Source organism: Chinchilla lanigera, unplaced genomic scaffold (assembly GCF_000276665.1).
Source record: "Chinchilla lanigera isolate Chin_1 unplaced genomic scaffold, ChiLan1.0 scaffold00012, whole genome shotgun sequence".
Taxonomy (NCBI): domain Eukaryota; kingdom Metazoa; phylum Chordata; class Mammalia; order Rodentia; family Chinchillidae; genus Chinchilla; species Chinchilla lanigera.
In genome coordinates, this window is record NW_004955413.1 from 1,521,749 (window position 1) to 1,544,679 (window position 22,931).

Genomic DNA, 22,931 nt, shown 5'->3' on the forward strand with positions numbered 1-22,931 from the left:
GTTTCTTTTCTCTAGCAGCTTTTAATATTCTCTTCTTTGGCTGGAGACCTGGGAACTTGACTATTATATGTCTGGGTGTAGTTTTATTTTGGTTGTGGTTGTTTGGAGTTCTATATGCCTCATTTACCAGTATATCAGGTTCCATTTCCATATTTGGGAAATTTTCTGCTATTATTTTGCAAATATTCTTTTTATGTCAGTTGTGTTGCCTTCTACTGCGTCATTGACTCCTATTATTTGTACATCATTCCTCTTTGCCTCATCTTTCAGCTGCTGAATTGATTTTTCCTGGATCCTTGTTGATTTTATAAGATCCTTTCTTTCTCAATGCCTAGCTGCCATGCTGTCTTCAAAGTCTGAAATTCTACCTTCAGCTTCATTCAAGCGGTTTTGGCAGCTTTCAGTGGAAGTTTTGTTTTCCTTGAAGTGTCTTATAATCTGGTTCATGCGTTCTAAGTGTTTTCTATATTTTTCATTTAATGCTTCCATCCATTGCCTTTGTTCTTCTATTTTCTTATATGTTTCTTCTTTAGACATTTTGAGCAGTTCTTTCATTATTATTGTCATTTCATTTTTGGCCTGAGAGATTATTTCTGATCTCATCACTTCTATGGCCTTATGGAATTGTTTCTTTACTTCCATTGCTATCATTTCAGCTATTTCAGGCATGTGTTTACAAAGTTCTCCTATGTCGATGTCTCCTGGACTTGTTCTGAGTGGGGTGGAGTTCTGGGATTGTGTTTTAGTCCTTCCTTTTGTCATGTTTGATACCAGATACAGAAAGCTCAATTTCCCACTTCAGTGGCTTCACAACAAAGGCTGCTAGTGTCCCTAATTCTCCTGCTGGTCATATTTGCCCCTCAGTGTCCTCTGAGAAGCACTACTTAGTGTGGGGTTTTCCAGCAGTTGTTGATTTGTACCTAGTTATCCTAGGTGTCAGACACGGGCATTGGTGTCAACTGATGGCAGACTGCCTGATCCAGCATCCCCGTGCAGTTCAGGGCACATGCACAGCCCAGACTTGGGTTGCACTGGTGTGACAATCCTGGTCCAGCTGACCTATGTCCCCAGGAAGTTCAGGGTACAAGCAAAACCTAGACACAAACTGCAGGTTCGACCGATTGTGACACACCTGATTCTGTGTCTCCAGTCAGTTCAGGACACATACTGGAACCTGATGCAGGCTGGATGGACAGCAATCACAGACTGCCCATGCCTGTGAACCCCAGGTGTCTGGGTGCAAGTAAAGCATGGACTCAAACCGCAGGACAAGCAGCTCTTGGAGTGCTTGCTCATTCGGCGCAGGGCATGAGAACAGTGAGAGCAGTCCCTGGGCCTTCTGAATGAGGACCTCCTGTCTGCCATGAGTGCACAGAGGGCAGAGACGCAGACTGTAATGGTGGCAGGGTTCTCGGCCACCCGCTTTGACCCCAGGAAGTAGATGGAAAAGACCTGGCTCTCTCCATGAGTTTCAGCTGGGAACTATGGTGGTGGGAGTGGGTCGCAGCCTGCCTCGTTCTGCTTCTTAGTCAGCTCAGGAGGTGCAGAGGAGCCAGACCTGGGCCACTCAAAGAGGAATCACAGATTGTCCATGCCTGTGACCCCCCAGGGTGTCCAGGCACAAGTAAAGCATGGACTCGAACCTGGCCTACCAATTTTTGTAAAAGGTTTTATTAAGCCAGTTTTCATGTGCATAAGTGTATGTTATGTTATTTTTATATTTCTTTCTTACATCAGAAATATTTTATAGTGGGGCTGGGGATTTAGCTCAGTGGCACAGAGCCTGCCTGGCAATTGCAAGGTCATGAGTTTGATTCCTAGTACCAGAAAAAAAACCAAAAAAAAAAAGGAAATATTTTATAGTAACATTCAAATTATTAAAAATGTAAACATCCAAATGAAAAAAACTTAGAGGATCCAGAGAAACAACAAAAATGGGCTGGGCAGTTGCATGTGATGTAGATGCCTGCACTTCCCAGTTCATGGTGACCTTCTCTTGGAACAGAAATGAATATAAGGGTGATTAATTTCCTTTCCTTCTCAATTTTCTCTAAGAAAAATAGTCCATTGTGACATTAAATAGCCATCTCTGCTCAGGCTTGATGGACAGAGACAGTGAGAGGTGATGGGAAGATGTCAGCCAGGAGCAGAGGACTCAGTCATACCTAAAAGGACAGCTACTGCTTGACTCTGCCAGCTGTCAGCACACTGATTATAGCCCACTCTGTCCAGTTCTTCTGGTAATTCAAGCATAACCGAGTGTGTTTCAAGTTATGCGTGTTCAGGCAAGCGATGCACCCGAGCATCCCTTATGACAACAAATGACTGAAAACAAGACCTCCAGGCCCCGGGCCCGTGGAGCTTCCCAGCATTTCTCAACAGTGAAGGAAGCCTGGCTCTCAAACAGCTTATTTGTTCCTCTCTATCAAGGGCTCCGTTTCACCTGTCCTATAAAATGCAGAGTGCCAGGAGATGCAGTTCTGCACTGGATCTCAGGCAATGATATACAGCAGTGCCGTGGTGTGGCAGCAGTCTTCTCCAGGGATACATGGAGCAGAGGACACAGCCAGTGTCTGTTGACCACTTCTGACCCCTCCAGGCAGCACCAAGAGGCATTGCTGGCATTCACCCCCAGCCCAGTCCTTTGTGTATCCCCAGGCTTGTCACTATGAATAAGATTGTTAGTGTTAAAGGTAGAACTGTGATCTAGGAGGGATAAATCTACTGACATCCTATTGGTGTGACCAATATCTCCAAAGGTGAACCAATTTTGAAATCGGGTTGCTGCAGATGTAGTTAGGCAAGATGAGGTAATACTGGGGGACAGTGGACTCCTAATCCAACATGACCAGGTCCTCATAAGAAGACAAGAGATGCACAGGGGATGCTATGTCAGGCAGTGAAGCTGCTGCCAGCTAAGGAGCCCCAAGGACAGCCACAAAGCCCAAGCAGCTATGAAGAGGTGCAAAGGAGATTCCTCTATGAAAGAGGGATCAAGGTGTGCTCACACCTTAATTTCACATTTCCTGCCTCCAGGGCTGAGGGACCGTACATTTCCATTGTAAATCTCCCAGTTAGAAGTGCTTTGCAACAATGGCCATAGGAAACTTGTACACTTAACAACCTCAAGCCAGCTCAAGTGGCAGAAGATCTGACACTGTTCTACCTTAGCACATGCTCAACAGATACTGAAAACAACTCTGTTCAAATCAATGAAAACTCTAGAACCTTGAATGATCAGGTTTTCTTTTATAATAGTGCAACAAAAAGTCAACCAATAAAAAGTAACTGAATGCTGACCTTGTGAAGATACAACAAATAAATTAACCTATTACTGCCCGCAAGGAGTTGACAGTCTGATTGAAAACTCAAGAAAGACATAAAATAAAACAGCACTTATCATAATGGATGAACAAACGTCATTGTGCACACACACACTGCCCCTGGCTGTGGATGTCAAGTTACAGTCTGTGGGCCACAGCCAGGTTCAACCTTCTACTGCATCTTTATTTTAGCTGCTTCTGAAATGTCTGAGAGAACCAGTTTCCCAGTTCTCTGAAACATCCTTTAGGATGCCAGGCTGTGGAGCAATTTCTAAAAGCTGTCACTGCAGTTTCTGGCATGGGAGGCCGGCTTCACTCCCATCCAAGGCCACTAAAGTCTCCCCATCAGCTTTCTGTTCTGGTGAAGGACGCAGACCCTGGAAAGCTAAGAGCCTCTTCTACAGCTCTCAATAAGTCCAACAAGACAAACACAGGACTCAGCAGGCTCGGGGGTCTACTTTGGAAAGTTTAAAGAACTGAGTATTGGGGGGAAGCGGATTGCTACAGAAAACCAGAGATCCCTAGCAGAGACAGCTAATCCCCACTACACTCCAAGCCTCACCATGAAGAAGCCTTGGGTCCAGCAACACCTCTAGAGGGGCTGGAGACAGCACACTTGCCTCTTTGGAGCTCCCTCTGGATCCCAGGGCTCTGGTGTCTAAGCTCTCTCCTGAGGTGGATGTGGTAGAGCTGAGTGCCCTGTGGGGTTTGATCTGGGCTCACCGAGGAAGAGTGGCACATTGCTGCCACCCCACCTTCAACAAGCAGCCCGATGACCTGGCTGTGGCTCTGTGCCAGCTCCCAATGACAGGCAGCTGTGGTCAGGGCATGGCCTGTGGGTAGAGCAGAGGAAAAGGATTCTTGTTTTACCTCTATAAATTCAGTGCACATTATCAGGGTGGAAAAGGCCTTGAAGTCATTTAACCTTCATCCTGGGGTCTGCATCAGGCTTCTAGACAGACTCTGCTGCTTACCCACACAATACCCATCATCTCTTCGGTCTTGCTATCAGAGCTCTAATTCTGTTGGCCACTCAGTGCAGTAACTTATCCCCAGGGAGCTCAACTGGTAAAAGCAAACACAGGCAGGGACTGAATCCTGACCTCCATCTTTTCCTGAGACAGAGGAGCTGTGGGGAGTGTTTCCCTGGCTCCTTCTTCTCCTGGCCATTGGCTAACATGTTAGTTAGAACTTCTGCAGCCACATTTTGAACATGAAGGGGAAGCCTGACCATAGAGCAGAAAGAGAAAGTTTGGGTCCTCAAGGGCTTCTCAGAACTGCGGGATTAGACCACCCTGGCTCACTGTTCCTGCAGACTTCGCATGTGTATGATCAATATCATTATTTAACTCCACTGAGCTGGAGCCAGTGCCACCTGCAGCTAAGATTACTCTGAGTAGTAGGCAGAGCTCACAGGACCATATGCCTGAGTCACAACCTATTACCCTGACTACTACTCTCAGGTCACTAACACACACACACTTTTCTTCCCATCCTTTTTGGATATTCAGTCCTTTCCCCAGTCTGCACCTATGTTACCATATTTCTTGTGTTGTAAAACTTCTACAACATATACCAATTCCACTATTTAATTTAAGTAACATTTTTGATTTATCCTGGTGCACCAGATACTTTTCTGGGGCTCCAGGGACTTAAAAGTGAATCCTTGAAAATGGTATGGAAGTTCCTCAACAAATTAAAGGTAGGACTATCATATGATCCTGCAATCCCACATTTGTATATACTGTATACCCAAAAGAAAAACATCAGCAGCTCAAAGACATTTCTGAATTCCCACATTTGTAGCAGCATTATTTGCAATTACCAAGAAATGGAAACAACCTAAGTGCCCATTAACAGGTAAATAAAGAAATGGTTGTGAGACACACACACACACACACACGCACACACACACACACACACACACAAATATTCCTTGTATGCATTACAGCTAGCAGTGTTTGTATGTAATATATAATGAAACATTTTCAGCTATAAGAAGGAAATCCTGCCATACAAAAACTCAAGGCTGAACCTTCAGGACACTAGGCCAAGTGAAATAAGTCAGACAAAGACAATTACTGTGTGGTCTCACGTAAGTGTGGAATGTAAAATAGTGAACCCATAGGAACATAAGAGGAGTACCAGGGTTGGGGTTGGGGGACTGGGCAGAGATCTATCAAAGAGAACAGCACTGCAGGTAGGCAATGGAGGAGTTCTGGGGACCCATGTACAGCATGGTGACTATAGTTAATCATACTGTGCTGTGCCTCTGAAATCTGCAAGGACATCTTGAATGCTCTCCCACAGGCACAAAACATGTTAACGAGGTAAAGTCATGGCTGATCACTAACTTGATTCTGATCATCATTTCATGATACATGTATATATCCAGTCAAGTTGTGCACTAAATTTTTTCAGTGTCATTTGTCATTTAAGCCTCAACATAGCTTGGCAAAAAGAAGACTTTTGTAACAAACAGCAGGCAAGATACCTCCAGGTGAATAGGTGGGCACAACAGAGCAGATGCCACATAGGCTGATGCTAGTCTGCAGAAGTAGGAAAGAGAGGCAGCAAGGCTGGGCTGGGCCAAGGCTGACATAGAGCTCCTTAGAAAATAAACTGATTCTTGAAGAGAGAGTAGAACATTCCAATCAAAACACAGTGAGGCAGACAGGCATTCACAATCATGGGTAGGAATGGTGACAAAAATAATTACAAATGGTGGCAGCTAACCGTCCCTCATTACAATGAACCAGGCAGAATTTGAAGTGTTTTCTGAGTATTAACTCGCTTAATCCTGCTCCAAAACCTGTGAGGCAGCTTGGAGGATTAGCCCCATTTCTTGGACAAGTAAATCAAGGCATGGAAAGGTTAGGTGCAAAGGAAGTGATGGTGGAGACAGAGTTGGAGCCAGCAGTGCAGCCCAGGGGCCCATGCTCTTGACACATCTACACTGGTAGCTGTCACAGCAGAAAGTTGTGGGGAACCCAGCACCAGCTTTGTTGGACAGGCATTAGGGAGGAAGGTGGGAAGGAAGCAGGAAAACAGCTTGATCAAACTGTCCTTTTGACAAGACTTCTGGCCTTGTAGCCAAAAAAAGAGAAGATGGCAGAAGGAAGCAGGTAGGAGGCTGGACAATAGGAACAGGGGCTGCTCCAAGGTGGGACTGTACAGAGAGAGGAGGAAAAGGGACAGAGCCACAGACAGTGGGAGCAGTTGGACATGGGATATGGAGATGGTAGAGGCATCCAGGACAATTCCATGGCTCCTCACTCCCAAGATAGAACTATGGTAGAACTATTTAGTCAGGCTAGAGATGCTGGAAAAGAAATAGGTTTAGAAAGGAAAAGAACTTGCTCTCCTTGACCAAGGCTAAGGTTGGGGTAACTGTGGAACACAAAGACCAGGGTGTTTAGGGTTCAGTAGGTGAGAAAGAACTGGTGCTCAGGATGGGGTTCAACACTACACCTACAGGTCAGATTCACCAGCTCAAATATGATGATTAATGCCACACACACAGTTTAGGCTCCTCAGACAGTGTGTAAGAGAGGGAGAAAAGAAGGACGCATTGTGTGAGACACTGATATTTAAGGGACACTCAGAGAGCCAAGGAGGCTCAGAAACAGTACTGAGAGAGATAAGGAAAAAACAAAGGAAATAAAACTCAAAATCAAAGAGTGAAGAATGCTGGAGAATAGCTGGCAGCAGTTTTAAGGCGTGTAAAGGTGACAACTATTGAAACTAAGAAGAAATTCTTGGTTTGACAATGCAAATGTCCCATGGGAACTCAGTAGGAGCAGCCCCAGTGGAGTGAAGCAAGAAAAGCCAGCTGTGACCACAGTTTGACTCTCTAGATGAACAGCATCTACTTTGTAGGCTTTGTACTCGGGGTTGGGGAGACTGGAAAATGGGATGTGCACAAATCTGGCCCTTGTCAGGTAGCAGGACATAAGAAAGAAAATGAATAGAAATTAGGAGAATAACCATGGGGACACAACTGAAGTAGGTGCCCTGGTGAGGACATATAATGATGGCACACTGGGTGCACAGAGCAGCATGATTGACAGGAGGATGGGGAGGGGCACTCATTGCATGTGGGGCCACAAGATGAGAGGAGTGAGCAAAGGGAGGGTGCAGAGCATGCAAAGGAGAGGGACAGCAGGTGGGAACACCTGCAGCTAGAAGCTTTTATGCATTCCAGAAACAGAAGGAGGTCAGGATGGTTAGAACAATCCTAATGTGGCAGAGAGAGGCAGGAGACTAGCTTTAAAAATAAGGCTCTGACAGCCAGGGTAGAGTTTTAAAACTTTATCCCAACAAGTCACAGGAAATCACTGAAGTAAATCTTAGAAAGTTGGACATGTGGTTTCACATGAAGATCACTCATGTACCTTCAAGCTGCCATGAAGTGCATTTGTCTGGCAACCCTAGACTCCCAAATGCACAGGGAACAAAAAAATACACAAAGAATTACCAAGAAGATTTGGAAAATGGGCTAAGAAAAACTTTAGACATAAAAAATAAATAATTGAAATTAAAAACTCTAAGGAGATCCAATAGTATATTAGATACAGCATGAGAAAGAAACAGCAAACTGGAAGCTAGACCAAAATTCACTGACATGCAACTTGGAAAGACAAAGATACTGAAAAATATGAAAGACACAAAAAATATGAGAGCTGGGGCTGGGGATTTAGCTCAGCGGCAAAGCGCCTGCCTGGCAAGCACAAGGTCGTGAGTTCGGTTCCCGGTACCGGAGAAAAACCAAAAAAAAAAAAAAATATATGAGAGCTATCTTAGGACAGTGATGACAAACCTTTTAGAGCTTTCAATGATACAAACAGCCCACTAGGGCACACAAGTCATAGGTTTGCCACCACTGTCTTAGGGGATATGAAAAATAGAGTCAATCCATTACCACAGATAGACAGTGCTATATCTTGGGTTTGTGATAGCGAACAGGAGGTATGAAACCTCTGGGAGAGTGGTAGATGGTTTTCAGTGATTGGGGTCGTGCTTTTGAGGGGGCTATGGGACCCTGGTCTCTTCCTCATTCTTTTTTTTTTTTTTTCTAGCCATGAGTTGAGGGCTCTGTTCCCTCATAGGTTTGCTGCCCTAATGGGCTATCTCACTACAGCACAATGGGTCTTCTCCTTCATGGACTGCAACCTCCCAACACATGAACCAAAATAAATAAATATTTTCTCCTTATCAGTTGATTATTTCAGTTATTTGTTAAAATAACAAAATACCACATCCTTTTTATCTATTCCTCAGTTGATGGACAATTTGGGTTGCTTCCAAGATTTAGCTATTGCAAATTATGCTGCTATAAACATGGGTGCACATATATTGCTGTGGTATGATGTTTTCAGTTCTTCTGGAAAAATATCCAGGAAAGGAATAGCTGGGTCAAATGGACCTCTAATCCTAGTTTACTGAGGAATTTCCAGACTGATTTCCACAGTGGCTGCACCAGTCTGCACTCCCACCAACAGTGGAGAAGAGTTTCTTTTTCCCCACAGCTCCTCCAGAGTTTGTTATGGGTTGATTTCTTGATGATAGCCATTCTTTCTGGGGTGAGATAAAATCTCAGGGTTGTTTTAATTTGTATTTCTCGAATGACTAATGATGTTGAGCATCTTTTCATGTATTTATTTGCCGTTTGTATTTATCTGAGAAGTGTGTATTTACGTCAGATGCCCTATTTTGTATTGGGTCTTTGAATTTTGGGGGCCTGATTTTTTTAATTCTTTATATGTTCTAGATGGGAATCCTTTGTCTGAGAGACAGTTGGCTAAAATTTTTTCCCAATTCATGGGTTTTCGTTCAGCCTTGTTGGTGATTTCTTTTGACGTGCAAAAACTTTTCAATAAGATGAGATCCTAGTTGTTGATCCTTTGAAGTATTTCCTGTGTGATTTGGTTTTTGTTCATGAACTCTCTGCCTACCCCTATGTCTTCAAGACTTCCACCTACTTTCTCTTCCAATAGATCTAGTGTTTCTGATGTAATATTTAGAACTTTAAGCCATTTTGACTTTATTTTGGTGCATGGTGATAAGCAATGGAATATGACTCAGCTATAAAGAAAGATAAACTAGCGGCTTTTATAGGTAAATGGATGCAACTAGAGACTATACTCATAAGTGAAATAAATCAGATTCACATGTGTAAACATTGTATTTCCTCCCCACTATAAGAACCTGAAAGAGTAAATAAAATCTGAAAGGTAAAATAGATATTGTGAAAGGGAAAAGAAACTGCTCTGATAAGAAGGAGCAGCTAGAATGAAGGAGGGGAAAGGAAAAAGAAAGAAGGAAGAGAAAAAATGTGTACATGTAGACACAGTATAGCTAGGATAATTGTACTACTAATATCTGTTGGTTTGTTGAAAGGAACTGTTAATATGTAATTGTTTGATCAATCTTACATGCCTATATCTGGTTATCTGTGCAACCATTTTGAAGATAACATTACATAATAATAACCATTGTTAATATCCTATCACCATGTTTTGAAATTATGTATCATTTTAATTGTTCTGTATGCTGTTTTGTTTATGCATTTGTTTTGTTATTTTGGGTTTTTTTCTTTTCTCTTTAAAATGAAAAACAAAATTTATATGTATATACAAGGATAGCTGGGACAGGTGTATTGCCGATGTCTATGGTTTATTGAAAAGAATAGTCAATGCTTAAAATTTTCTTTTTTCTTGACCAATTTTGCACGCTTGTACCTGGTAATCAAAATGACTGATCTGAAAACAATATGCAGTATAAAAACCATTGTTGGACTCCTACCATCTTGTATGGTGAAGCTCTGTATCATTTCCAATGTTTTCTTTTATTACTTGTTACTGTCTTTGATTGTTTGATCAATCTTACATTCTTACATCTGGTGGACTGAGCAACTCTGTTGAAGATAACAGTACATAATGTAGCAACCATTGTTAATTCCTATCATTTTGTTTTGAGGTTATGTATTGTTTCTGTTGTTTTTATGTTGTTTTTACTTTGTCTTCACTGTTGTTGTTTTGTTAGTTTTTATCTTTAAAATAAAAAATAAACAGAAAGCTGACCAACAGATTCTACTTTTTATATCTCAAGCTTTCATATTTTTCTGTCTTTACTTATAATGTTCAATAGCACAATAAAGTAATGATGGTTAACATTAACTGAGTATTTCAAAATAGCTAACACAGATTTTGAATGTTCCCAACACAAAGAAATAATTTACTTCTGAAGTGACAGATATGCTGATTCCCATTATCTGGTCACTGTATTTTGTATACACAAAGTACTGAAATGTCATACTTTGCATCAGAAATATGCAATTACTATGTGTCAATTAAAAATAAAATTATACTGAAAAATGAAGTATTTGTCTATCTGGGGTCCCGGAAGAAGATAATTTTTAAACAGGTAATGGCTATGAATTTTCAAGAAGTGATGACAGATGTTAACATCCAGATCTATGAATCCCAAGAAGAAACATACAACCACACATGTGTCTGTGAAACTGCAAACACCAGAGACAACAGAACGTTTTTAAAGCAGCAGTGAGAAAGATGTTACCTTTATGTAGCTACCATTTAGGCAGCTTATTTCTCATTAGCCAAAAACAGGCCAGAAAACAGTGGTGAAATACTCCAGCATGGGCACAGAAAGTAACTGCCACTTGAGAAGTACAGACTTAATGAAAATGTCCTTTAAAAATAAGAGAAATAAAGACATTAGCCAATCACAACAAAAATCCAAGTTCACCACACACAGACCTTCATTAAAGGTAATTTTAAAATGGTATATTTCAGACAGAAAGAGAGAATTTAGGAGGAAGATCTGAGATTAAAAAAGGGATGAAGAAGAAAGCAAGCTAAAATAGGCTTTCACAGTATGTCGTTGAGATAACATAGGTTGTAGTAAGATACAATATGTCTTGCTGCCATCTCCTACTATCCTGGAATTTAATCTTGATGAATTTCTTGCTAAATTTCTCAGTCTTGATTTCCTCATTTTAAAACTCGTGTAATGGTGCAACTTGCACAAAGTTCTTGTGAGGACTAAAGGAGCAAATGCATGTAAATGCTCTTGACACAGCTTCTGAATTGAGAAGCTATAAAGTAAGTGTGCACCTTTTATCCTTTTCAAAATTAATAAGCAGGCAAATAAATAAGCCTTTGTGACTGACAAAGGATGACTCCTCTGCTTCAGCTCTAGGATAAGGTGGTGGTCCTTTTTTATAAGGTATAAACCTGCACTGTGGAGCTGTTTTTTTTTGTTTTTGTTTTTGTTTTTTTCATCTTTCCAGTATCAACTGAAAGATCTTTGAAACAAAATATTTATGATTTCTTTATTTGAGAAACAGGGCATGTATACACACAAGCCAGGTGGTTACAGAATACCCCTGGATTCCAGTTTAACTCACCACTTTACAATATTGTGTGGGCTCAGTTGCACAGGGCCATAAAATAGGCACTGGCCCCTCCGTTGTGCAGAGCAACCTCTCCCGCCCACCCTCCCAGTGCTCCTTGACCAGCCAGGGACCCCTCTGCAAAGTCACAATGCCACCCCACACCTGGACCCTGCCAGCTCCATCCAGGATTTGCCCCTCAGTTTCATTAAAGTCTGAAGAAGAAAAAAGCCAAAGCAAGAAAAGATGGCCAAGAAGTCAACAGAGTCTCTTTTGTATTCTTCACCTGATTTTCTTCTGTCAACAATTAGGGGAAACAGACAACTCCAATCAATCTTGCCTGATGTTGTCCAGGAAAGTAAAGTGGGGGTTCCAAAGTTCTAGGACCTGGGCTGGCTTCTGCCTTTACCACCTGCTGCTTGTGTGTCCTGGGCAAACCACTTAACCTCTCTGATGCTATGATCCTCGCTTGTGAATTAGAGACAATTAATTAATTAGTGTGCCCTAAATATAGAGCACTTTACAGCTTGCTAAATGCTCCCACTATCATACCTTTGCTTCCTACATAGTCAGGTACACTGGACCCCATGCTAACAGCTCGCTGCTTTGCTGTGCAGACCCGGGAACCCTCTGTGAAAGATATAAACAACGCCAGCTCCATGAGCAATAAGCAGCAAGGTGGCACACCTTACCTGTTAGGAGTGGGCTCTGCAGTCCAAGAGCCCAGGCTTGAATCTGGACTCTGTTTACTAGATGGTGCCCTGGAACAAGTTGCTAGGCTGCTACAGGCATCTCGTAAGTTGGGAGACACAATAAGCGAAGTATCTGAGCCAGTGTATGACCATACATATGTACTCACTGGCCACCTCCTTTTTTCCTTCTTCTCTGTGGAAGCCTCCAACTTCACACCCTCAGCAAATATTTGCAAAGGGATGGCAGAAGCTCTAGGCATCAGGACACACCACAGGTTATTATTTCTTGAAAATGGCAAAGCCTTGTGTTTGCACTCTGATGGCTTAAATTCCCTGTGCATTGCAGAGGTATCTCCACACTGTTTGGGATGGAACCATAGCCCAGGGTCCTCTTACTTCCCCTTGAATGTCTTGGTTTCACAGGCTGGAGGGGGAGTATCCAGAGACCACGGGCAGTGGTCCAGCCTTGGTAGCCTAACTTGCCTGTGCAATTCACCCTACTGAGAAAAGTCACTGGGGACCAAGCTGACACTAAACGGATTATAACGACCTAAGACACATAGAATAATGGATGGATGGAAACCACAAAACTGAAAATAATATAGGCAACTGTAATGGTTGATACATTGTGTCAACTTGAGAAGTTTAGGAGGTTAACTAAGTGACTCAGCAGGGGGCCAGGGTCCTTACTTTGTAAACATCCTCATCCTGTGCAAGAGGAGGGCACACAGATGGTGTTAGCACTACACCTACACAAAGGCAGGTAGCCTGCATAAAATATAAGGGAGAAGAAGAGGCTTGTTCTCCCCTCTTCTACTCTTGTTGCCTTTGCTGTCTTCTGCCACCTTGAACTGTTGCTCCTCACCATGCCACCCTGCCTTGGAGCCAGCTGATTATGGATTGAAACCTCTACAAACTGAGCTAAATAACTCTTTCCTTCCTTAATTTTGGGTGTCGAGTATTTTGTTTCAGCAGTATTTTGTTTCAGCAACAAGAGAAAAGTAACCAAGACAGCAACCCTTACTTAAAAGGCTTTGTCTTTGTTCAGGACTTTCCATCACTGCTGTCAAACTCCATCTTTGTAACATGCCTCAGAAACACGAAGGGTGGCTACTCTACTGATAACCTGAGACCCACAGAGAGCCAGCGGCAGAGTGGAGCCTGGAATGTGCTGTCCAGCCACGCCTTCCCGAGCACCTAACTAACCTCCCCACCTGCTTCTACCCTCTGTGGATCCAGGTCCTGGGACCTCAGAACTCACCTCACACTGGTATTTGCATTGCAAAGAGCTGGGGAAGAGGGTGTGACTGTCACCATGCTGGTTACCATCTTCCTAAATCTCCTCTGGGACAGGCCAGCTCCAAGAGCCCATGTGGCTGCTCAGGTTGAATGTGTGAGGCTGGGCAGATAAGGCTGGGTTGACCACTGGTACGAGGCTGAGACTGTGCCTAAACTGTGAACATAACAAGACTGACACAAAGCCAGACAGCAGGCCTGAAGCAATTCAGTGGTACACGTATTGCTCCATGGGTTACCATCAGAGCTTGTCCACACCTTCTGTTTTGGCAGCTTTTCCTGGAGGGTCACTTTGTAAGCTGAGGGAGAGTCTCTGAAGCTCCACCTCGTTCCACAGGAAAGCTCTGACTCGGTCTAGTGTAATACACGCCTGATCATGCTGACCCTAGACACTGTCCAGAGCATGCGCCCAGGCTAGTCCAGCGCAGCTGTGTTCTACCTAATGACTTCCTGTCTGGATGGGGAAGGAAGGAGGGAATTCTGGTTCCTTGCTGGGAGAAATCTCACATCCTTTCAGACTGTAAACTGGCAGTAAAGGCCAGCATGAGGAGATGGTATCCCTTAGACATAGTAGTAGGGATAAGGCACATACTATATGCGGGGCAGAACTTCATTGCTTTAACTTCTAAGCAGGTTGGTCCTCCAACACTGTTTTAAAATGGTCTGAAAGTCCTGTGGGACATTCCTACTGGGACTTCCTGTTGCCACCATCCACAGGGTTCTAACATCCTAGAAGGCCCATGGACTCCCATCTACTTAGCTAAGTCCTTAACAAAGCCCAGTTTTCTTCTAGAGCAGTCAAGGCATTCGTCACTTATGCTGTCCAGGGTGGTCAGCCTTCTCTGCACTTGTGTGTAGTCCAAATAAGTACTGTACCCTTTGAGCTCTCTCTTTCAGTACAATGTACAGCACACCTTAGATGCTCACAAAGTATCTACTGCACTGTTTTGGGTTTTCTTTTCTGGCATTAGCCTTCAATAAAACTACACTGGTTAACTTCAAAAGTGTCAGAAAATTCAGACATGGTATATGTAACAATCTGCTTGCTATTCAGTACAACTAGAACTCTTCATTCTATTTCTAAATCCAGTAAACAGGGCTCGTGTGGTTTTTTTTTAAAAAAAATTTACTTTATAGTATGTGCTTACATAATAGAAGCCTAGTAATTTTCCATTTTTCATTAACAATCAATCATTTTACTTACCAGTTCCTTTTTGTGTCTTTGTTTCTGATTCAAGTTGTGGTTTAATGTATTAAGAGCCCACTCTTTTAAAAGCAGTTCTATGCCAGACACCCCTGGGTTTCAGAAAGCCTGTGGCATGGGAGGGCACCTGCTTCCATTCTGTAGGGTATCAAGCTCTGTTAACAAGCAGGCCCCACATCCCACGGTCAGGGACAGTGTGATGTAGGTGTCTCTATCAGGACTGGACATGTGAAGCCAGATAAGCGCTTTCACCTTGCTGAGCCTCCATCTCATCTGTCCAAGGAGGGAGATGCTAGGACCCCAATTAGAAACGACAAGATGCACGGCACATGGCCCACAGCACGCACGCGGTACCTTACACAGTCAGGAAGCACAGGGCCTGTGTCAAAGTCTGCTGGTGTTTTGCTGCTTCCCCAGCCACTTCATTCTGAGAGTTGAGCCCTAAGCAGTCTGAACACTAAAACTATGATTACCCAGACACACAGGCTGGACTGGTGCAGGGCAGCCCATGTGAAGGGTGACGACAAACCACAGAACGTGTGCCAGAGGACACACTGCAGAAGACAGGGATACTGGAAAGAACACTTGCTGGAGAACCAGGAAACACAGGACAATGGTTGACCAAGACAACCACACCCTGGGAATAATGTTTCTGCCTGAGCATAGGCAGCTTTGACTTGCAGGAGAAAAACCAAAGGGGGGTGGGAAAACAGAGCCTTGATGACATGAACAGGAACTGATGTGGTGATCCATGGCCCTGGCTCACTGGAGAAGACCCACCAACTCTCCTTCTGGGGAGGGACATGGTGAGAGCTAAACTCACACTTTTGTAGCACGTGTGTAATTAGTGAAAGTCCTTAATTTAGCAGTTTGGTAAATTCCATTAGCATTTTTTCTATGGCATGTAATTAAATTATTTTCAAGTAAATCCTTTTTGGCTAACGGCTCTAGTTAAGAATCCTCAGGGCACATCGTTCACATGATCACCCCCCACTCTGTGCAGATTCTAGAGTATTGTGGAGTAGACACTTATGTGCCCACACCAGGCAGCAGTGCTTCACGCTACAACCCTACAACTCCCTGTCCAGATGGAGGACGAGAGGCCAGAGGGCTCTTAGTGGAATCCTGCCTTGGATTCCACTTGGCTCTATGTAATATTATTAGTGTTATATCCAGAGCCATAATATTAAAGAGTTCTAGGGCTCTGGGTGTGACACTAACCCTGCAGTGCTGCTTCCTCGCTGGGTAGAGTGTATTACAAAAGCTGCCTTAGAAGATGGATGGGGAAATAAATGAGGTGCCTTACAAAGTGCTTCAATCGAGGGTGGGTAGTCTTACAGAAACTTGTTTGATTGAAGCAAATAATTTATTTAAAAAATGAGAAAAACAGAAAGTAGTAAGACATGGCAGCAGAAAGACTGCCCAAGTACAGAAGACATTTAGCAGGGAGGCAGAGAGGGAAACTGAGGCAAGTGTCCCTCCAGGACTTCCTAAAGCCAGCAATAAACCCAACCCTGTCACTTTGGGAAGATGAAAAAAAATTTTCACAATGTAAAATATACTTAATACCACAAAACTGGTCCACTGAAAATGGTTAAAATGGCAAATTTTGTTATATATATTTTATCACAATAAAAAAATCAAGATATAAAAACAAATGAAAAACAAAAGCCCAAATCCCACCTTTCAGCCCACTGAGAATATTAAAACAAAAAGAGCATAAAGGAGGGCTGGGGGACCTCTCTATGGGCCTATGGGGGCAGAGTTCCCACACCGCACCAAGGCCTCAGAACCAGCTCCATCTGATCCTTACTGGGGGCTCCTACTCAGCCCTGAGCTCCCAGGAGAATTGCAGACTAAAAGCCACCACAGGCCAGGCACCCTGGGAAGGTCTTGTGCTTCTTCTGCTGAGCAGTGCCAGGTCAACCAGAGTCTCCCATGTGCCAGGCAAGCGCCCCCATATCCAGCCAGGCCATGTCCTTTCTGATCACATCTCCCCAAGTAATTCCTGGCTGTGATTCAGATGAGTCCAACCACAGAAATGAAATTTATAAGGTTTCTACCCTCACCAGTGCTCTCCTGGGATGGGGGTGCCACTGCTTGGTCAGAAAACTTTGCCTTGGGAAACAGGCCCTCGGGCCTTCAGTCCTGCCTGGGCTGTGGGAAGGCAGCTTGGACCCACCACCTCTTCCTTCCCCACAGAGAAGCAGGCCCCAGCTGAAGACAGCAGCAGTCACAGTCTCTCTGGCCTGTATCTTTAACTCCATTCCCCAGGACTGTCCTGGTCCCTTCACGTCCCTCAGAAAAGCATGCCAACCTGTATGGTACTGCTGAGAGGATCAAGGGTTGTCCCTGCTACAGATGCCACTCAGCCTGGGCCTATGCCCTGATCCCAGGGTCCAGCAGCACTTCCCAGCTCTTTCCCCAACTTCCAGTCACAACCTGCAAAGTCCTTGAGGTCGTTCCCTGGTGGGCAGCTCTGCAGGCAGCTGGCCAGAGCAACAGAGTGATATAGCCCCCCACTGGGGACCCTCCAGAAACCCTGTCCTCTCCGCATCTGCCGACAGCCCTGGCCCACAGATCTCTGCCCTAAATGCTCCACACCCCTCTGCCTTGGTCCAGAGGCTGCCTGTCCCCTTTGTCTGGCCCAACCCAGCTTTCCCTGTGAGGATGCTTCAACTACATGTCATCTGTTATCTCTCTAGAGCCATGGTCCGAACTGTGTCATCCATAATTCATGTATTGAAGCTCTCATCCCAACTCTATGGTGTTCAGAGGTGAGGTCTTCCAGGGTGATTTGGCTCCCATAAGGACATCTGAGAGTGGACCTCATGCTGGTTGTGTGCCTTCAATAGAGACAAACCAGTGAGTGAGAGGTTCTTTGTTTTTCTTTTCCTCTCTCCTCTACCATGAGAGGACACAGAAGCAAGGTGGCTGTCTGAAAGCCCAGAAGAAAGACCTCACCAGAAACCGATGAAGCTGTGATCTCAGACTTCCAGCTCTCGACCAGTGAGAGAGTAAATTTCTGTTGTATAAGCGCACTGCAAAGTGCCAGCCTCTGGAGCAGACAGCATCCCCAAGGTTCTCTTAAGCCACATCTCCTGCAGACCCTTTGCTTGTGCAGCAGCAACTCAGCATGCACAGCTTCCTTCTAGGGAATTCCGGCCCAAGACAGACCTACAGAAGGAAGGCAAGGGAAGGACTACACCAGACAAGGGAGCCCAGCGGCCAACGCTTGAGACAGATGAAGTCATCCAACGGGGCCACATGAGCCCCACCACTGCACTTTCTCATGCCCCCAAGGTGTTCCTCTGAGATGGCTCCATGGATAACCTGCCTCAGTGAAGAAGAACACAGGTTGAGAAGGCAAAACCTGCAGAAGCATAACTGGTTAGAATCAGAACAGGGCCCAGAGTCCAGCATTCAGAGGAAGGTGCAGGGGCCAGGCTGCCTGGGTTCAAATCCAAGATCACCCTCTTGCTGATTGTGTGACCTTGGGAGAATTGCTGTGCTTCTCAGAGCCCAGACTTCTTTGGGTACAAACTGGGGACTACAACAACCACAGAGGATGACAACCACAGCCCTGTCTCAGGGGGCACTGGAAGACCTCGTACCCTCGCTCACACCAAGCTCACACATCTCATACCCTCTGGGCTACATTTTGTGCCTCACACCTCCAAGACCTGGAAAGAAGGATCCTAGCCTTCTGCGCTGGTCAGGGAGGGGCCTCAGGAAGTCTCTCCCTCCCTGCTTCCCTGCACCAGGTCCACCTTCCCTCCCAGGGGAGGGGTGACTGAGTGGGGAAGACCCAGCCATGGACAAAGAGAAGGCTGGCTGGCCGGCTGGTTGCAGATCCTGGAGCTCAGCACAGAGCAATCTCTAAAGTAAACAAAGTGAAAATAAACCAATCATCCAGGTAATAAGAGATTTTCCTCTTGTCTGCACTGGTAATTGAACCATTGCAGCCAAGCTCCTGCTGCTGCTGCGAATTAAAAAGGGAGAGAAGGCAGCAGCCTGGCCAGGGCACACAGGCAGGTTCCAGGCAGGACTCAGCCCCACAGGCCAGGCCTAGGCCCCTTGTGTGCCTGGTCCCATTCTCCTCCAACTCATTCTGCAGGGAAGCCGAGCCTCACAGACAGTGCTAAGCACAGGCTCTGGGCACTAAGCCAGGGCAGCCTTGCGGCTGGCTCTCCCTTGGGTAGGACACCACCATAGTCTGGAGTGCTTTAAATGTGCCCTGTGGGAGGGGTGTGCATGTGTCAAAATATAATCCCCACTGGGAGGCATGAAGAAGGTAGAAACTAGCTGGGTATGGTGGCACACTCCCGTGATCCCAGCACTCTAGGAGGCTGAGGCAGGTTCAAGCCTAGCCTGGCCAACTTAGTGAGACCCTGTTCCAAAATAAAAATAAAAAAGGACCTGGGATACAGCTCAGTGTGAAGCTCTGGATTCGACCACCAGTACCCAAAAAAAAGCATAAATTTAAATCAACTCCGTGTCTAGAGGTGGCACCTTTGGAAGGTGACTAGGATTAGATAAGTCACAGAGCCTATGATTAAATTCTAGTGGCTCCATAAGAAGAGGGAGAGACCAGAAGACAGACACACACAGTTACTTGACAAGGGGATCTTAGCACAGAGTTGGTGTGGAGAGGCCCCCAGGATCTGAACCCTAAGGGCTTGGTTGCCTCTGGCCTGGTTGCCTCTGCAGCCCCATACACTGTCTGTTCCACCCACCCCGAGCCTCTAACACCTCCCTGGGCCCAGCCCATCCAGGATGTGTCAACAGTCAGGTGCTACTGGGAGGGGAGTGCCCTGCTGGCATTCTGAGGAGGCCAGGGCTGTGAGCCAAAGCACACAGACAAAGGGAGTGCCTATCTCTGGAGGGATCTGCCACAGAAGCAACGCCATGCCCTCAGACCAGAAGCCCCTGGTATGACTCTGCCTGTCACTAAGTGGGCCCTTCCTGGTCACCTCAGGTTGGCACAAGAGGCCAAAGGGCAGGATGAGCAACTCCTCTGGCTCCTGCACACAGACAGACATGTTTCCAATCACTCCCACACCTGGGCCCCTCCTGCACCAGCTCTCCCTGGAACCCCGAGCTCCACGGTCATAGATCTCCTCTACCCCAATCCTAGTGTTCATTCATTCAATTACCATCGAATCCATCCCACCTTTCTCTGGGGTCAAATCTCTATCCCTTCACCTATCTGCTATGTGACCCTGACAAACTGCTTCAGCTTTCTGACTCAGTTCCTTGTCCACAATACGGGAACAATAATGACCTCCTCAGAAGGATTTTTGGGGACTGAATGGGATCACCAAGGCCCCAAGCACATGGAGCAGGTGTTCCCACTCTCCTACCTTTTGTAGTAGCGTTACTAGGGCTGCCCCTCCTGTCCATTCATGACTGCCCTGCACAGCCCCACGGCGGCCAACCTTGGCTCTCCTCCTGCAGTTGCCTGTCACAGTGTACCCTGTACATAGACTGCCGGTGATGAGTTCCTCTGAGCCAACTGCCAGGACATCTTTTCCTTCTCGGTTACTGTGGAAATATCTCCAGGCGTAATTATAAAGGTCAAATTTCCCAGCCTAACACTCAAGGCCTTCCGCCATCCGATCCCGGCAGCACACTTCACTGGGTCACCCGTGCGCACCTTGTCCCTCAGGCACATCCTGTCTGCGATTCGCTCAGGTGTCCTCCCGCAGTGCCTAGACCCTGCCTGCCCTTCAAGGGAAAACAAAGTGCCAGGCCCACTCCTTCTGGGGTGCTCCTCCCTTCTCCAAACTCCCTCTGTACCCCACAGAGTTCAGACACTCAGCCTTTCACACACCATTTGAAAACTGCACAGAGCAGATTTTGAGGTAAATGCTAGGCCACGAAGTCACGTATGTTAATTCAACTGAAAAGGAACCCAAACCCCAGATTCCTCAACCAAAATGCCAATTCTATGTGGAGTAAACCGACCTGGCTTCATATCCCTATTCTTCTATCCTTGACTAAAAAAAGCAATAATAATAACTCTTTGAGCATGTTGGTTTCTTCCAGAAAAAAGAAACATCACCACACAGCTCCCTCTTGAACTCTCTGCCTCCAGAGTCACGCAAACCCACCACCATACTTTAGGATTCTGGAATCTGTCTTCCACAAACAGGGCAGATTCCCAACACACAACTGGATTCAGAAGTGTGTGTGTGGATTCATAAGGCTTTCGCGTGTGCAAGGATGGACTGACTGCACCTTCTGCCTGTGCATACACACACATGCACACCTGGGCTACAGTCGGCCAAACTGGCTGAGTCACACAACCCAACCACATTTCAGGCAGGGAGGCAGAGGAAGTAAAGGCCCAACGTGCCACTCTCCTGCCGTCTTCCTCGGCCCCAGAGGTTCTCTTTCTGCCTGTCTGTGAGACCCTATGCCCTGTGCCAACAACAGTGGCCTGGTGCTGGCCCTGTGCAGGCCCTCAGGGCAGGGGCTCCCAACAGGACCTCCCTGCAAGCCAGGAGCTTTGGATTCCAACCCGGGACCTATGGCAAGTCACTTCATCACGCTGTGCCTCAGTTTCCTCATCTATGACATGTAAAGGCTGGATGCGGCTAGCGGGTCCCTGAGATCCCTTTCTAAGCAAAATCTCCGTGCTCCTTGGAGCCCCCAGTCTGCGTAGCATGGAGTCCCCAGGCTGAGTGCGGAGGGAGCCCCGCTGTCCTGACCCAGGGGCGCACAGCCTCGGCCATCCTGTTCATGCACTTACGAGACACACACGTGGACACACGCACACACATACACGTGCACACACGTGAGGACACACGCGCGTGCCCTCGTTGCCTCACCTCGGCACCAACCACGCACCTGCCCACCACGGCTCAGTTCGGCTCAGCTCGGCTCGGATCGGTTCGGCTCGGCTTTGCTCGGCTCGGCTCCGCTCGGCCCTGCCGGCTCCGGCCGCCCGGCGGCAGGAAAGGAAGCGCCCTAGGGCCCAGACGCGGGCTGGGTGTGGGGCGGGGCCCCGTGTGGCTTCCGGCTCCGCAGCCCTGGTGGCGCGGGACGTGCCTCACTCACGGCCTTGGTCCTGCTGAAGACGGCGCGGGACGTGCGCACCCCGAAGACCCCAACCCAGCCTTGTTGACTCAGAAGGAGACGAAAAGGGATTTTGTTTTTGATGCTTTCCTGCCACTTTTGTATATTCTACTGTGGACGCGAACGCTTGCATAATTAAAACCATCTGATGCATATGAATAAAGCAGTAAATAACTCTTCAAAGACCTTCGGGCTGAAAGATAACGCCCAGGTCCCCAGGGGAGTTTCCCAGCCCCATCGCCACCCGAAGCAGAGACCCCTGCACCAGGCAGGCCAGCTGCCAAACGCCGCTGCTCTGCGCCCCAGCTCCTCCCACTCTTCCCCCACTGCTGAGACCCTACGGGTCCGGACTTTGAATCCAGACACAGCCCCTCGCAGCCTCCCGTGATATCCCGGTGCGCTCACCGTTCTCCGCTGCTGTATTAGCGGCGCCCCCATCCCCCGCCCTGTTTCGAAGGCGCGGAAACACTTGCCCGTTAGAGCAGCTGTTTTCGCCGGCCTGGCGACGGGATCGCTCTCTCCTTTAGCAGGACAGCCGACCTTCCCGGCCCTTGCTCCGGCTCTTCCCGCCTGTTCTGGTGCGTACTTGTTTGGGTCAGAACCAAGGTCGGGGTGAAGTGTGCTCCACCTCGGACCAGTGCTGCACAGACACACAAGTTTGATCACTGGCCTTCAAGTAGCAGAACAGGTTGCGCAGGAAGCACTTCTTCGGCCCTTTGTAAAGAAAGAGGTCCTTTCATGATCCGAATGTGACACGTGGAAGGGACACAGAGATGATAGGGCACAAAGCTTGCCCACTCCCATTTACAGTGAGGAAAACAGAGGTCAGAGAGATTGAGTCAGCCTGTTATTCTGTGCTTAAAGGAGGCTAATGCTGTCACCTTGTAGGCTTTGATTAGCGTTCACTTTCTTTCTTTCTTTCT

General features: G+C 46.4%; 1 protein-coding gene across 4 annotated transcripts in view; it reads right to left on the reverse strand.

Annotated features, from left to right (window-relative positions):
• Cracr2a (calcium release activated channel regulator 2A) overlaps positions 1–22,478 on the reverse strand; it is a 119,062-nt gene extending 96,584 nt beyond the window's left edge. The window contains exon 1 of one of the 4 annotated variants that reach the window (XM_005378721.2): positions 22,414–22,478. The gene's annotated coding sequence lies outside the window, so the exon portion shown is untranslated. Of the gene's footprint in view, positions 1–12,428; positions 12,494–21,761; positions 21,861–22,413 lie in introns of those variants that run through there. The other 3 variants (XM_005378720.2, XM_013511550.1, XM_005378722.2) reach the window with 3 other exon arrangements.
• Between the last annotated feature and the right edge of the window lie 453 nt (positions 22,479–22,931).